Source organism: Pseudorasbora parva, chromosome 4 (genome assembly GCF_024679245.1).
Source record: "Pseudorasbora parva isolate DD20220531a chromosome 4, ASM2467924v1, whole genome shotgun sequence".
NCBI lineage: Eukaryota > Metazoa > Chordata > Actinopteri > Cypriniformes > Gobionidae > Pseudorasbora > Pseudorasbora parva.
The window spans coordinates 5193796-5206807 of NC_090175.1; positions in this window are offsets into that span (position 1 = coordinate 5193796).

Below are 13012 nucleotides of genomic sequence, written 5' to 3' on the forward strand. Positions count from 1 at the left end.
TATGTCTATGTGTAGTTTGTCTCCTAACCTTATGTTTGGAGTTTTACACACAAGTGTCTGTTTCATTATTCATACCACAGCAATAAATGTCTTTATAGAAGTTAATGTTATAATATAGTGAAAAATAAAACAAGTTGTCTCTTCATTTTAAATGGACAGCATTATATTTAATTGTGTCTAGCAACTTCAAAAATCTGTTTTATTGGGGTCAAAAATAATTACTTTAGACTTTGTTGTCATCATTGTACAGTACAACGAAACTCTGTCTGGTGAACATCAGTTAAAGACCTAAAGAAACTCTAAACTTAAATCAAACAACAATAAACAGCCACAAACATCAGAAATTACGGCAAAATAAAGTGGAATTGTGTCACTATAGACGGAAGGTGAATGTGCAGAGGGTGTAATGGAGGTCACAGTCCTCCATTGTCTGTGTGTGTGTTTCATAGCCCTGCATCTCCACCCTTTACATTTAATTATCTTAAGCGTTTCCCAGATTTCACTGTCAGTACATCAGTTATACAAATAAACAAAATGCATATTTTCCATTCAAACGGATGGAAACCTATAGAAAAGGATTGGGCTTAAAAGATTCCTTAGCCTGTGGCTTCCTCTATTGTGAAATATTAATATCACAGCTTGGGCAACTGGTTATAAGATTGTCCTTGCACATTTTCACACATTCACACAGACATACACACACACACACACACAATCACACACACAAACTCAGCCACACTTCCTGTACTTTATTGGCAGAGTTTTGTTAAAAGAATACTCACATTAAATATAATTTTGTACTGCATTACACAGCACTGCCACTTTTTTGTTCCTTCTTATTTTGTATGTGCCTAAGTGTTAGTGCTTCATGCACGTTAAAAAATGTGCCCTTTATGAAGCGGAAAGTGCTTGGTAAAATCAAAGTGAAATGCACGTCAGTGTGATGACATTTTAATGATTGTCCAATTACGCAAGGCTCGTGTTGAAGCCCCGTATGGAAGCAGAAGAGACTCATTAATAATTAATGCAAAAAAACATGATGCACACCTGTAGCCAATTTCACATGCATGAAACCAAATTCCCGTGCACAAAAAACTATTCACGTGCAGAAAATGAAATTATATATTCATAAAATACATTTCACACATGCAAAACACAATTTGTAGATCTGTGCACAAAACTTTCAAACGTTTAAAATGTACAAGTTTGTTCTTCACTGTGAATGTGCAAATCGTCAAGTCTCAAAATACACACACACACAAATCCAAGGCACTTTAAACGTGAATGACGATTTGCACAATCACATTCAAGGACATACTTGTAACTTTGCTCGGTTGTAAATTTATGAATTTTGTTTTGCATTTGTGAAATGTATTTCATGAATATATAATTTTATTGTTCACATGTGAATAGTTTTTTGTGCACGTGAATTTGGTTTCATGCATGTGAAATTGGCTACACCTGTGCATTGTGTTTTTTGCGTGAATTATTAATGAGTCTTTTCTGCTTCCATAGCCCCGCCCCACCCCACTAGTTGCTTGCTAGATGAGGGAAGCCATTTTGTTTGTGTATGGGCTGGAGGAGCTGGAGACTTATACGGGAATTCTGTTTTTTTTTTTCTGTTTTTTTCTCATATGTATGAAATGAGGAAATGGGTTATATGGAACAGTAGGTGGCAGTATGTGCTCAATTCACCAGTCCGTCAAAAAACTAAAGAAGAAGAAGAAGAAGCCATTTTGTTTTCTCTGCATGACTGGTGAGACAAGCAGCAGTATAACTTTGTGTACAAGTTCAAAACCATTACAGAAACATTTATATGATCTAATTTATTTGGATTTGGTCAGTTTGTTGTCCTATGCTGGAATTGTGATATTAGCACCCCCCTAATATTATCATTATTAGCATATTTTTTTCCAAGTATGGGTCTGTGTGTCGTCACATAGGGTATGGGATCTTCTCCCGGAAAGGTGCGCGACCAGAGCGAGAGAGAAAATGCACGGCCATAAACACGCTTCACTCAGCTTTAGGAAGGACGATTGCTGCACTGCGGTCACAGGACTTCACCAAATCAACAGTGTCACCAAAGAAGTGTGTTTTTGATGGAGCGGTCCTAACGATAAAGGTTCACAGTCGTGCTTGAAACAGGGGGTAAGTAAAACTGCTTCAAATGTCTGTGTTGTTGTCTAACAACACGTCAGTAAACAACACGATCGTGTATAGTTAATTTATCAATGGATCATGCGATGAATGATGTGTGTTTAAATACATTTGTTTAGCTGACCACTACAGATGTCTACCACAGCTCAGCCAAAGCAGTGCCATAACTCCACCAAATGTGAGCCAAACTATACAATTGTATGTGGCCCTTATGTGGCCCTTATATGGAATTTTAGTATGGCTGAGTTTTGTTCAAATCTAATGGCCCTTATGTGGCCCACATGCAACTTTGAGCATTATGTAAAAGTCTTATTAACTCCATGAACATTCAAAGTGTGGTAAATAAAGTCTCTAATTGTAAAGAACCGCTCTGAGAAAGAATGTAGGAGATCCAAATGCAGCATTTATTAAGAGGGTAATCCACAATCATAGTCAAAAGCAGGCAAAAGGTCATACACAAGCAAACGGGTAATCCGGGAAACAGACAAGAAATCCAACAAACCATGAAAGACATGAAACCGAGGAAAATGCTCAGAAATGCAGTGTACACAAAACAAGACATCACAGTGAATAACAGAGATAACCAGACGAAAAACAAACTAATGAGACACAGGTGTAAACAGTGAGTGCTAATGAGTCCGGGCAAAGGATGATGGGTAATGTAGTTTATGATAGAATGACAGTCCGGATTGGAGTGCCCTCTGGTGGTGAGCACGGGCACTCACACTGGTGAATTGTGACACTAATGAGACACAGGTGTAAACAGTGAGTGCTAATGAGTCCGGGCAAAGGATGATGGGTAATGTAGTTTATGATAGAATGACAGTCCGGATTGGAGTGCCCTCTGGTGGTGAGCACGGGCACTCACACTGGTGAATTGTGACACTAATCAGTGTTGGAAGTATGTTGCTGGGACTGGCGTTGTTTCAACCAACTGCACCTGGAAGCTAGGTCTGCATAATTATGATTAAAATAAATGTTAAAATGTGAAAGGGATAGGTCAACCAAAAATATAATTCTGACAATTATTTTTTGTCACTTTTTTTAAATCATTGGAATTTATCATTAGCCAGGTTCAGATTTGAATTTATCAATTTATTTTTTGCACCAAAAAAAAAAACTAACTTTGTTGCAGCCGCAACAAAACTTAACCCGGGTGCACACTGTCAGATTTATTATAGTCCTTCACGATTGTTCCATGTCCGGCTGTACAAACATAATCAGTGCTGTAAGTCATGTCACACTGTAAGATCAAAACTGTCATAAATGTCAGACTGTACGATAGTTGAGGCGCGTTAAAAACGGACGCACGCAAGAAAACTAGTCCGGAGTTTTAAATCTTCAATCAATGACTCGTTTGGTGACTGTGCTGCATTACACATGGGATTGAAATGGTAAATACACTCAACTGAGGCTAATTCGACACCCTCCTCAAACAAATACATAATGCTGCACAAAATAACCTTAAAAAGGCTTTGAAATGCCAAAACCTCTATTACCTGAAGATATGCGTGACCGAAAACTCATGAGATCAGATGAGAAAATGGTGCCGTATCAGTCAGATTAATTGCACTAATGAGATGCAGCCACTTGAGGTGTGGAACCTCGGCTGTCAGCTGCGCTTGATTTCAGGTGTCCTGTGTTTTTCCATATATAATCCAAAGGTTTACCACAAGTCAGCCTTTCTCACTTTGTGCCAAAGCTCAAACACATATGGCCCTCATGTGTACATTGTTATCTGGGCCATATACCTCAAAATGAGTTGTGAACCAAGAGAACATTTCCCGCCGATTTTAAAGTTATGGCAAAACAAATATGGTCACCTTCTGGCCCAAATCTGTCACTACTAGCAGTTTGTCTACTGTTTGTTAGCTCCACCCATTCCACCTGTTAGCTCCCTCCCAGCAGGCACAGGACGTCAGTATGACGTCAGATTGACGTTGGACCCCAACATCGGACAGACGTTGTGATTTGGTTGAAAATGAAAATCGGATTGACGTCAGAACCCAACGTATTATACATATTGACGTTGGGTTCTGACGTCAACCCGATTTTCATTTTCAACCAAAATACAACGTCCGTCCGACGTTGGATGTAGACGTCACTCTGACGTTGGGTTCTGACGTCAACCCGATTTTCATTTTCAACCAAAATACAACGTCCGTTTGACATTGGATGTAGACGTCATTCTGACATCCTGTGCCTGCTGGGTAGATATCACTATTTCCACAAATCCCTTCACTCGATTGGGATGTTCTCTTTTATTCTAGACAGAAAGTGTAGTGACTGTATTTTTAGAGCATATTTTGCAGTATTAAACACATTTATACCAATTTACCGGTGCACATTTGTACACATTTGTAAACAACTTTACAAGTTGGATCCGCTGTGCGACTACATTACTCTATATCACCGCATGGGTTTTGCTGCTGATTGGGCTGACATTTTTGACACACCCATTAAACGAGAGAAAAACCCTATTGCACACGTCTATGATTGCACACCATTTCCGGAAAACATGTCGTTCAACCCGGAAACCGTAGCAAAACGTAGTGCACCGGTTTGAGCTTGAACGTGCCCCTGCTGTCATCCTACTTGGTCGGCGTCGTGTCATAGCTGGGGGCGAGGCATGGGGGAAAACTGGGGCATACACCTGCAAACATCGTTTTGAGCAGCAACCCAGCTGATTTTTTTTTTATATGCAAAACCAAGGTGGTTTAGGATTTATAATAAAATTGTTGATAATTACCAAACCAATGTGTGTTGTTTTGCACATCGTTTACAACAGTCTTTCAGATTTGTGTTGCTTCTCAAGGTTGCTTGTAGGGAGTACTTCATTCATTTTAGATCAGCACACTCCTGGTGAAGTGCTTGTTCTTGTGACAGGGAACACACTTGGTCAACTTGATCAGTTACACTGGAGCAGAAAATACCATTGTATGGATAATCTAGACAAGGGCTGCACGATAATGGTAAAAATGATAATCGTGATTATTTTGCCAAAAAGGGTAATGTTATTTACCAATCTACACTTCACCCAAAAGGCCTGTAGGTGGCACACCGACTTCATTTAACCAACTATGATAACTTCGTTAGATGGTAAATCAATACAAAACACTTGGTTTTGGTGAACACTTTGTAATCTGTATTAACATTAGATTTTTAAAGCAACAGAATTAATTTACAAATGAGACAAACCACAGATTCAGATTGCCCAGCAAAATTCAAAATTTCTGTGGCCAGGGACATTCTAAAATGGTTAACGTGAAAAATGCACTGACAGCGATATTACAGTTTCTCTCAATCGATTTGGTAAATTTCTCCAAACTCAGGTAACTGCTCTCAAAACATTTAACAGTGATCTGTCCACTTTGTAATTGTCCTTAACAGATAGTAAATTATCCTTAATTTCATACAAATTACAAATCAAAAGCATAATTTTCTCAAAACACTGCACAAAATTCCTTAATGTAATCACAGCAGTTCATACAGCCAAACAAATCTTTAATATATCAGGAAAATTATTTGCAGCTTTTTCATTGGTCTTCACAAAGATCACAAGCATTTTTGTATTTTTTTTCAAAACACAACAAACAAAACTCTGTGAATTGATGCAATTTAATCCACAGAAATTCAATTTGGCCAACTGAAAAATGTATATGTCATCAATCACTTGAAAATTTTAAATTGGAGACCTGATTTTTTTTTTTTTTTTTTTACAGTGTTTACAACTAAACTCGTAATTAAAGAACTTTGTAGAACACAATTAAAGAACATGAACAACTTGTATTTTTTTATTCATGTATTTGTGTATCTACAGCTGATTTTGTTTTATTAAATCAACAGAGAACACACTTGTTGTTTTAATGCTAGTATTTATTTTTGATAACTGCATTAATAGAATAAACTGCAGTGCTTCATATGCAGCCAGTGAATACTGAACTGTTTTGCCAACATAAGAGTGTGTTTAGTTTGCTGTGTTAATAGTTTTGAGAGCAACTACATTAATTTGGAGAAATGTGTCAAATCGATTGAGAAAAACTGTAAAAGACCAAACGATGACATAGCTGGATCAGATCCAATACGTACTGGATGGTGGATGGCGACGTCATTCATACCGATCTCTGGGTTAACTTATAATGGATATGCGTCAGTCATGGCTATCAAAATCCAGTGTTCTGTATTTTGGTAACGTGAGTTTTTGTTGTAGGTGGCTATTGTAGAATATGAATATGAACACAACGCGTTTAATTACACGTTGTGTTTTCCTCCCATAAAACAGTTCAATTCTGCACTTTTTTTTTTTTTTGTGTAGTATGCTTTATTAGTATTTAATGTGTAGTTAGTTAATAACACTGTCTTCGTTAATTAAACCACGTTAAGCTTTTTCCCATTTTCTTGTTAAGCGTTTTAGAACTTACCAGTGGCGATATATTCACATGAAAACTGCTAAAACCTTTAGGAAATTTAAAAGATAAAACGACGAAACTCGTAATATTATTTCCAATAATTCTAAATTGGGTTATTTTTCACGATTGGATTGTCACATCGGCTGCAAAGGTGCGTTTATTCTCCAAACAGTAAGGAGGAGATCCTTACGTGCATTTGTTGAAATTCGTCGCTGAAGGTTTGATCATGGCAGATTTAGTCACAAAAATAGCTCGTGTCTTGTGAAGAAACAAAAACTGGCTGTGACACTTTCATTGAAGCGTGATTTCCCAGTAGAGATCGCTAAACTCCAGCGCATGTGTTTGTTTTCAGCTCATCGGCACTCCTTCCGTGTGCGCAGGGTTGCCAGATTGCACAGATTAAGTAATCACCGGGAAGAAAGTATATCCTTTTAAAGAGAAGGGCTCTCTTTGGGGGATTTAAGATCTTTGTTTCTGGCAACCACAAGCATGATTGCTAGTGGAGGCTCGCAAACCCCAATTAAAAGTGAGAAGTGAGATTTTGACCCTACAACACATTTTAGTATTTTACATCAATATGACATTAGCTTGAGACGTTGACACAGTGGTGTATATTGGTTACTTTACATAACTCAAAACAAAACAAAAATCCATGTGTAGGATGTTAGAATGTGTTGCAGATGTTGACTTGTGAAATATGTTAAATCTTTCTTACTTTACAACACAACCTAAAACCCACAAAAGATCAACGTCTAATGATGTTAGAATTTGACATTGTGCGGACGTTGTGTTTTGGTTACTTTACAACACAACCTAAACCTAACAAAATATCAACGTCTAATGATGTTAGAATTTGACGTTGTGTGGACATTACCATCATGATGTTGTGTGGACGTTGTGTTTCGGTCATCATACCTCATTACTAAATGTCAGTATTCAACATCAATTTGATGTTGGCTTGAGATGTTGGCTCATCGTTGGATTTTGGTTAGTAAATACCACAACCTAAAACCCACAAAATATCAATGTCTAATGATGTTAGAATTTGACATTGTGTGGACGTTACCATTGTGACGTTGTGTTTTGGTTACTTTACAACACAACCTAAAACTAACAAAATATCAGCGTCTAATGATGTTAGAATTTGACGTTGTGTGGACGTTACCATTATGACGTTGACTTGACGTTGGATTTTGGTTACTTACAACAGAAACTAAAACTAACAAAATATCAACGTCTAATGATGTTAGAATTTGACGTTGTATAAACGTTACCATCATGATGTTGTGTGGACGTTGTGTTTCGGTCATCATACCTCATGACTAAATGTCAGTATTTGACATCAATATGATGTTGGCTTGAGATGTTGGCTCACCGTTGGATTTTGGTTAGAAAATACCACACCCTAAAACTAACAAAATATCAACGTCTAATAATATTAGAATTTAACGTAATGTGAACGTTACCATCATGATGTCTTGTGGACGTTGTGTTTTGGTCATCATACCTCATGACTAAATGTCAGTATTTGACGTCATTATGACATTGGCTTGAGACATTGGCTCAGCGTTGTATTTTGGTTACTACAACACAACCTAAAACTCACAAAAGATCAACGTTTAATGATGTTAGAATTTGACGTTGTATAAACGTTACCATCATGATGTTGTGTGGTTGTTGTGTTTCGGTCATCATACCTCATGACTAAATGTCAGTATTTGACATCAATATGATGTTGGCTTGAGATGTTGGCTCATCGTTGGATTTTGGTTAGTAAATACCACAACCTAAACCCCACAAAATATCAACGTCTAATGATGTTAGAATTTGACGTTGTGTGGACATTACCATTATGACGTTGGCTTGACGTTGGATTTTGGTTACTTACAACACAACCTAAAACTAACAAAATTTTCACTTATCCAGGAGACGCGCTGCCAAGAGGGCAATGGCAACACTTTAGGCTTCAGAAATGCTCTTCAGAAACCTACGGTTGACTTCACAGACACTATGTCCATTTTTTTTTTTTACAGTCTGTTACAGAAATCTGCTTCTTTTTGGCAAAAATAAAATAAAATAAATGTTTATACAAGTAGCAATCATAGCTGGTGAGAACTTGAAGTGGAAGCACCCTTTTATCTTGACTAAAAGATACCAAAAGTAATTTCAATGCCCATTCGGACTGAGCTAAGGTACACATTGAAGGACTCTTGTGCTGGGGTCAAATTAGGAGAGTCTTACATTAGCCAATCTAGGATGTGTTAGGCAGGGTCACCAACCAGGAAGGGGATGTTGGTGCCGTCGATTAGACCCATTACTTGAGGGACAAAATTTGCTTCCTCAAATTTCTGTGTGATTTTGGATGCCGCATCTTCACCTGGGATCCGTGTCAGATCTCGTATTGGCCCATTCATCATTCGCTTGCAGAAGATAAAAACAAACTTTTTTACTGTGCTCTTGTTAACAACAAATTGATTTGCCACAACACGGTATTCCACACAGCTTCCGAGTTTGTATAAAACAATCACGACATATTAGAGGAACTGGATTTCTGACGGTCTCTCTTTATCCAGGGCTATAAGTCCCTCTAACAGTCCACACAAATGTGTGAATGACCGGCAATCCATTACAAAGTGTAGTTTCCATTCCAGGTCACTAAAGTCCTGCAATATAACCTGCTCACACCAGTCCTTACTATGGACCTTCATCCACACGCCTCTGCTTTAGGAAGGAGGGAGGGGTAACATTAGTATTGAGATGCTCTTTACAGCCACAAAAAAAGGTCAGCTTCCTGCGCCTGTCTTTTCCTCATACCTTACAGCAGTAATATGCGTACAACTTCACACTGTTGCTTGATTAAGATTAAAATAGCATGAATTAGAAATAATGGTACGCCATGTTGACAGGAATAAAAGGACATACTGTGTGCTAATGTGTGCATGTCACAAAGTCATTCCCAGGGAAAGCACTGTAAACATTATATCGAATTAGATGATGTCTCATGTAAACAGTCCATCAAATCTTTCAAGCGGAAATGATTTTAATCAGAATGATAAAAAAGTGAACATGTAAATGTGGATATTGTTAATTTATCATGTATGCTGTAGGCCTTCGGTCTTATTTATTGCCATATGTTTAATGGTATTAAAAACCCCATTCCTTCTTGTAACTAATCCTATTACTAATGGTAATGTTGTGGTTCTCTTAAGGCTTTGTGGAACAAGGAAACGTGAGTGACTGTACTGTACAGGATACAGCTTCTGTGAGGTCAGGATTTGAATAAAGGTTTAATGCAGTTTGCAGGCCTCTTATCAACACACAAAAGAGGAAGTGAGACTAAGGGTTTTACTAAAGATAATCTTATGAAGTCCCATCAAACTTAAGAAAAACTGACCACGGTTGTATTTGTTCACTTGGCAGGAACTCCGTAAACCGTCCTGTCTGAAGAAATAAAAAGTTCCACTGCGTGTAAAAATAACACGTCTTAAAAAATGTGAAGAACTTTGCATGTCCTCGACTCTTTTCACTTCCTCTTTTTCTTTTTCTTTCTTTCTTTCTTTCTTTCTTTCTTTCTTTCTTTCTTTCTTTCTTTCTTTCTTTCTTTCTTTCTTTCTTTCTTTCTTTCTTTCTCTGTTTGGCTTCTTCTTATGCATTGAGGTATTATGTAATATATTGCTTAATATTTTGCATTTTGCATTTTTGTTCCATAATAGAAATATGTATATCTCATGTCACTTAATGTTGCCATAGATACGTATACATATCTGTGGTTGATACTGCCAGCTGCCACTGTTTGCAAGCGTAACTGTGTTACTATGGTTACCAGTGTTTATAGTGGCGGTGTCATAACATCCTGTCCCCCTGTGAAATCGTGTCCGCTGGTAGCGGTTTTAAATGCCTGATCAAAAGTTGTTATACATGGTTCTGAACAATCAATTGTTTGAAAATAACTAAATAATAAACTAATAAACTATGAATTCATTGCCATACTAAGTACACACGCAAACCATTTATTTGAAATATGTAATTGATTGCTATAATGGGAGCAAAAACATGTTCTGAATTATATACTTATATAAGCACTTATAGCTTCAGTTATATACTACTAATATATGAAACATATGCTTTGTAAGACATTAAAGACTATTTTACCACAATTTAAACAGCAAAAATCAAAACGCGATTGTGTAAGAATTGTAATCAGGCTCTGAACAGATTACCTATTTACATTTCTTTCAGCCAATAGAATCGTTCTGGGGGTCCTTGCGGACACGATTTCACAGGGGGACAGGATTTGTCATGACAGCGGATTAATTTCGAACTGTAATCAAACTGACTGGAACTACCTGTGCATTAAAGAGTTTTACTGCACACCTTCCTTGAAACCACAAGTGAGGGTAAAATGTATCCTACTTGAAAAGAGGAAGATAAAGAGTTCGTCTTCAAGAGAAAACAACTTGTGGTTATAATTGGTTATATTGGGCACTGAGATGCTGCTGTCAAACTTTCATGTGTGTAAGGCCGCCCAAATCGTCCCAATGGAGGCTAACGATCGGCGGGTGAAGTTCGCTGCGCGTTCGTCTTTTCAGCGGGGAAAAGGGGATTTTATTCCAATTCCTCGTTATCTGACTCCATTTAATGATAATTTAGAATTTAGGTTAGAATGCCAATTGGTTATTTGGTCATTCATTTTTAATAGTTTACGTACACATTTAATTATTCCGTTTAACCCTTTGTTGAAATTATACCCAACCTGAATAATTCCAGAGCAAGTCAGAATCTATCAAAGTGTAACAATTTATTTAACAGTCAGGTAAATGTATAAAGCCAATTACATAGTCAATTCAAAGGTAATCCATATATAACATCAAATACTCTGAAGTAAAGAATGAAATGTATACCTGACTTCTGAAAACTACATAATGCTGGCTATCTTGAGAGACATCCAGCATTACGGGCTGACCGGTTTAAAGTGTCAAGCCTTGAGCTCTTTGCAACATTTCCTTAAATACCCAGAAACAAATGCACAAACTCTTTCAAATGTAAACACGAGTGCACAATGGGAATTTGCATTGATCAAGACTTGTATTGATCCAAAGGCCAAATGGCTGAAAGCCACACCCACCATACACCAAGGAAAGATATCTTTAAACCCTTAAAACATTTATGATGTTCTAGTTTACTTCTGTGGAGTAGAGATATTTGTACCAGTCGCACTGAGACATTTCAAACGATATCAAACACATATAATACTGCATTGTGAGGATTGACATTGTAACAAAGAGATTTCTGGTGCATTTCAGGTGATCTCAAGTTTGTGGGAGCAGTAGTTTGGGGGAAGTTTCATGTGAAAGGAAAGGCATGTAAATTAGAGTCATTCATAGATGATTCACTCAGTGTGATGTCGTCTCGGACAGAGACTCTAACTCTATGAATAAGCTCAGATGCTAATTTCCTTTATTTTCTCAGAGAGTCCTTGTTCTTCATTCAGACATTTCGGCATATACTAGTTTTTTCAGTCTTACAGTTCCACCTCTTGATCCCAATGGGTCAAACTCTGGTGGTCCTATGGGATCACTGTTAGACGTTGGTTAGACGTTGGTTCAATCCTTGAGATGACGAAATTGTCTTAGCAGCTGCAGAGCCCTTTGGAAGGTTCTTTGTTCACCTGCAGGACACCGTCTTACCAGGTGTGTGTAGCTTGAGTTTAAGCTGGTGGGTGAATGTGTTCAGGTGTTCTACCTGTGGTTCAGCACAGCATGTTCATAGAGTCAGTCTCGGACCTTGGTGAATGTTCAGTTAACGTGTCACTTCTTCATGGGGAAGCTTCTGCTTCTGCACCTTCCCGATAATCTGACTCTCCTTGTGTAATTCTCACACCTCCAATGGTGTGGTTCACTGGGTAGATTTCAATGGGTGGAAGGCTTCTCCGTAGTTGACACCTGAAAAGAGTCTTAATGTCCACTTAACGACTGAACACTGATGAACTTAAAGCCATAGAGAAATGCATAAGAACATACAATGCAAGAAAACAAAAATAAAAAACAATGTGGGTTCACGTCAGCAGTGCGATTGGTACACCTTCTCTCAAGTGTTTTTTTAAGGTCATAATTGGTGGGGTGGATTAAATATATTTAATCACCTAATTCTTCACTATCACTGTGATAAAGTGACAGCGGAATTTAAGTATTCTTGGTCTGGATTACCTAAGGAAATGCAGCAAAAAGTCAGTGCAGTTTATATATTAAAATAGATGATATGCATATAATAATAACATCATCAATAATATTCAATATTCAATCACAATTATGAAGATATACATATATATATAATAACCACTGTGTTTGTTCAGGAATCTTCCAATGCAATTAAGGCAGATCTAAATATGTTTAGTCATACAATAATGGAGATTGTGTATTCCTTGTCACAGTGTGTGTGTGTGTGTG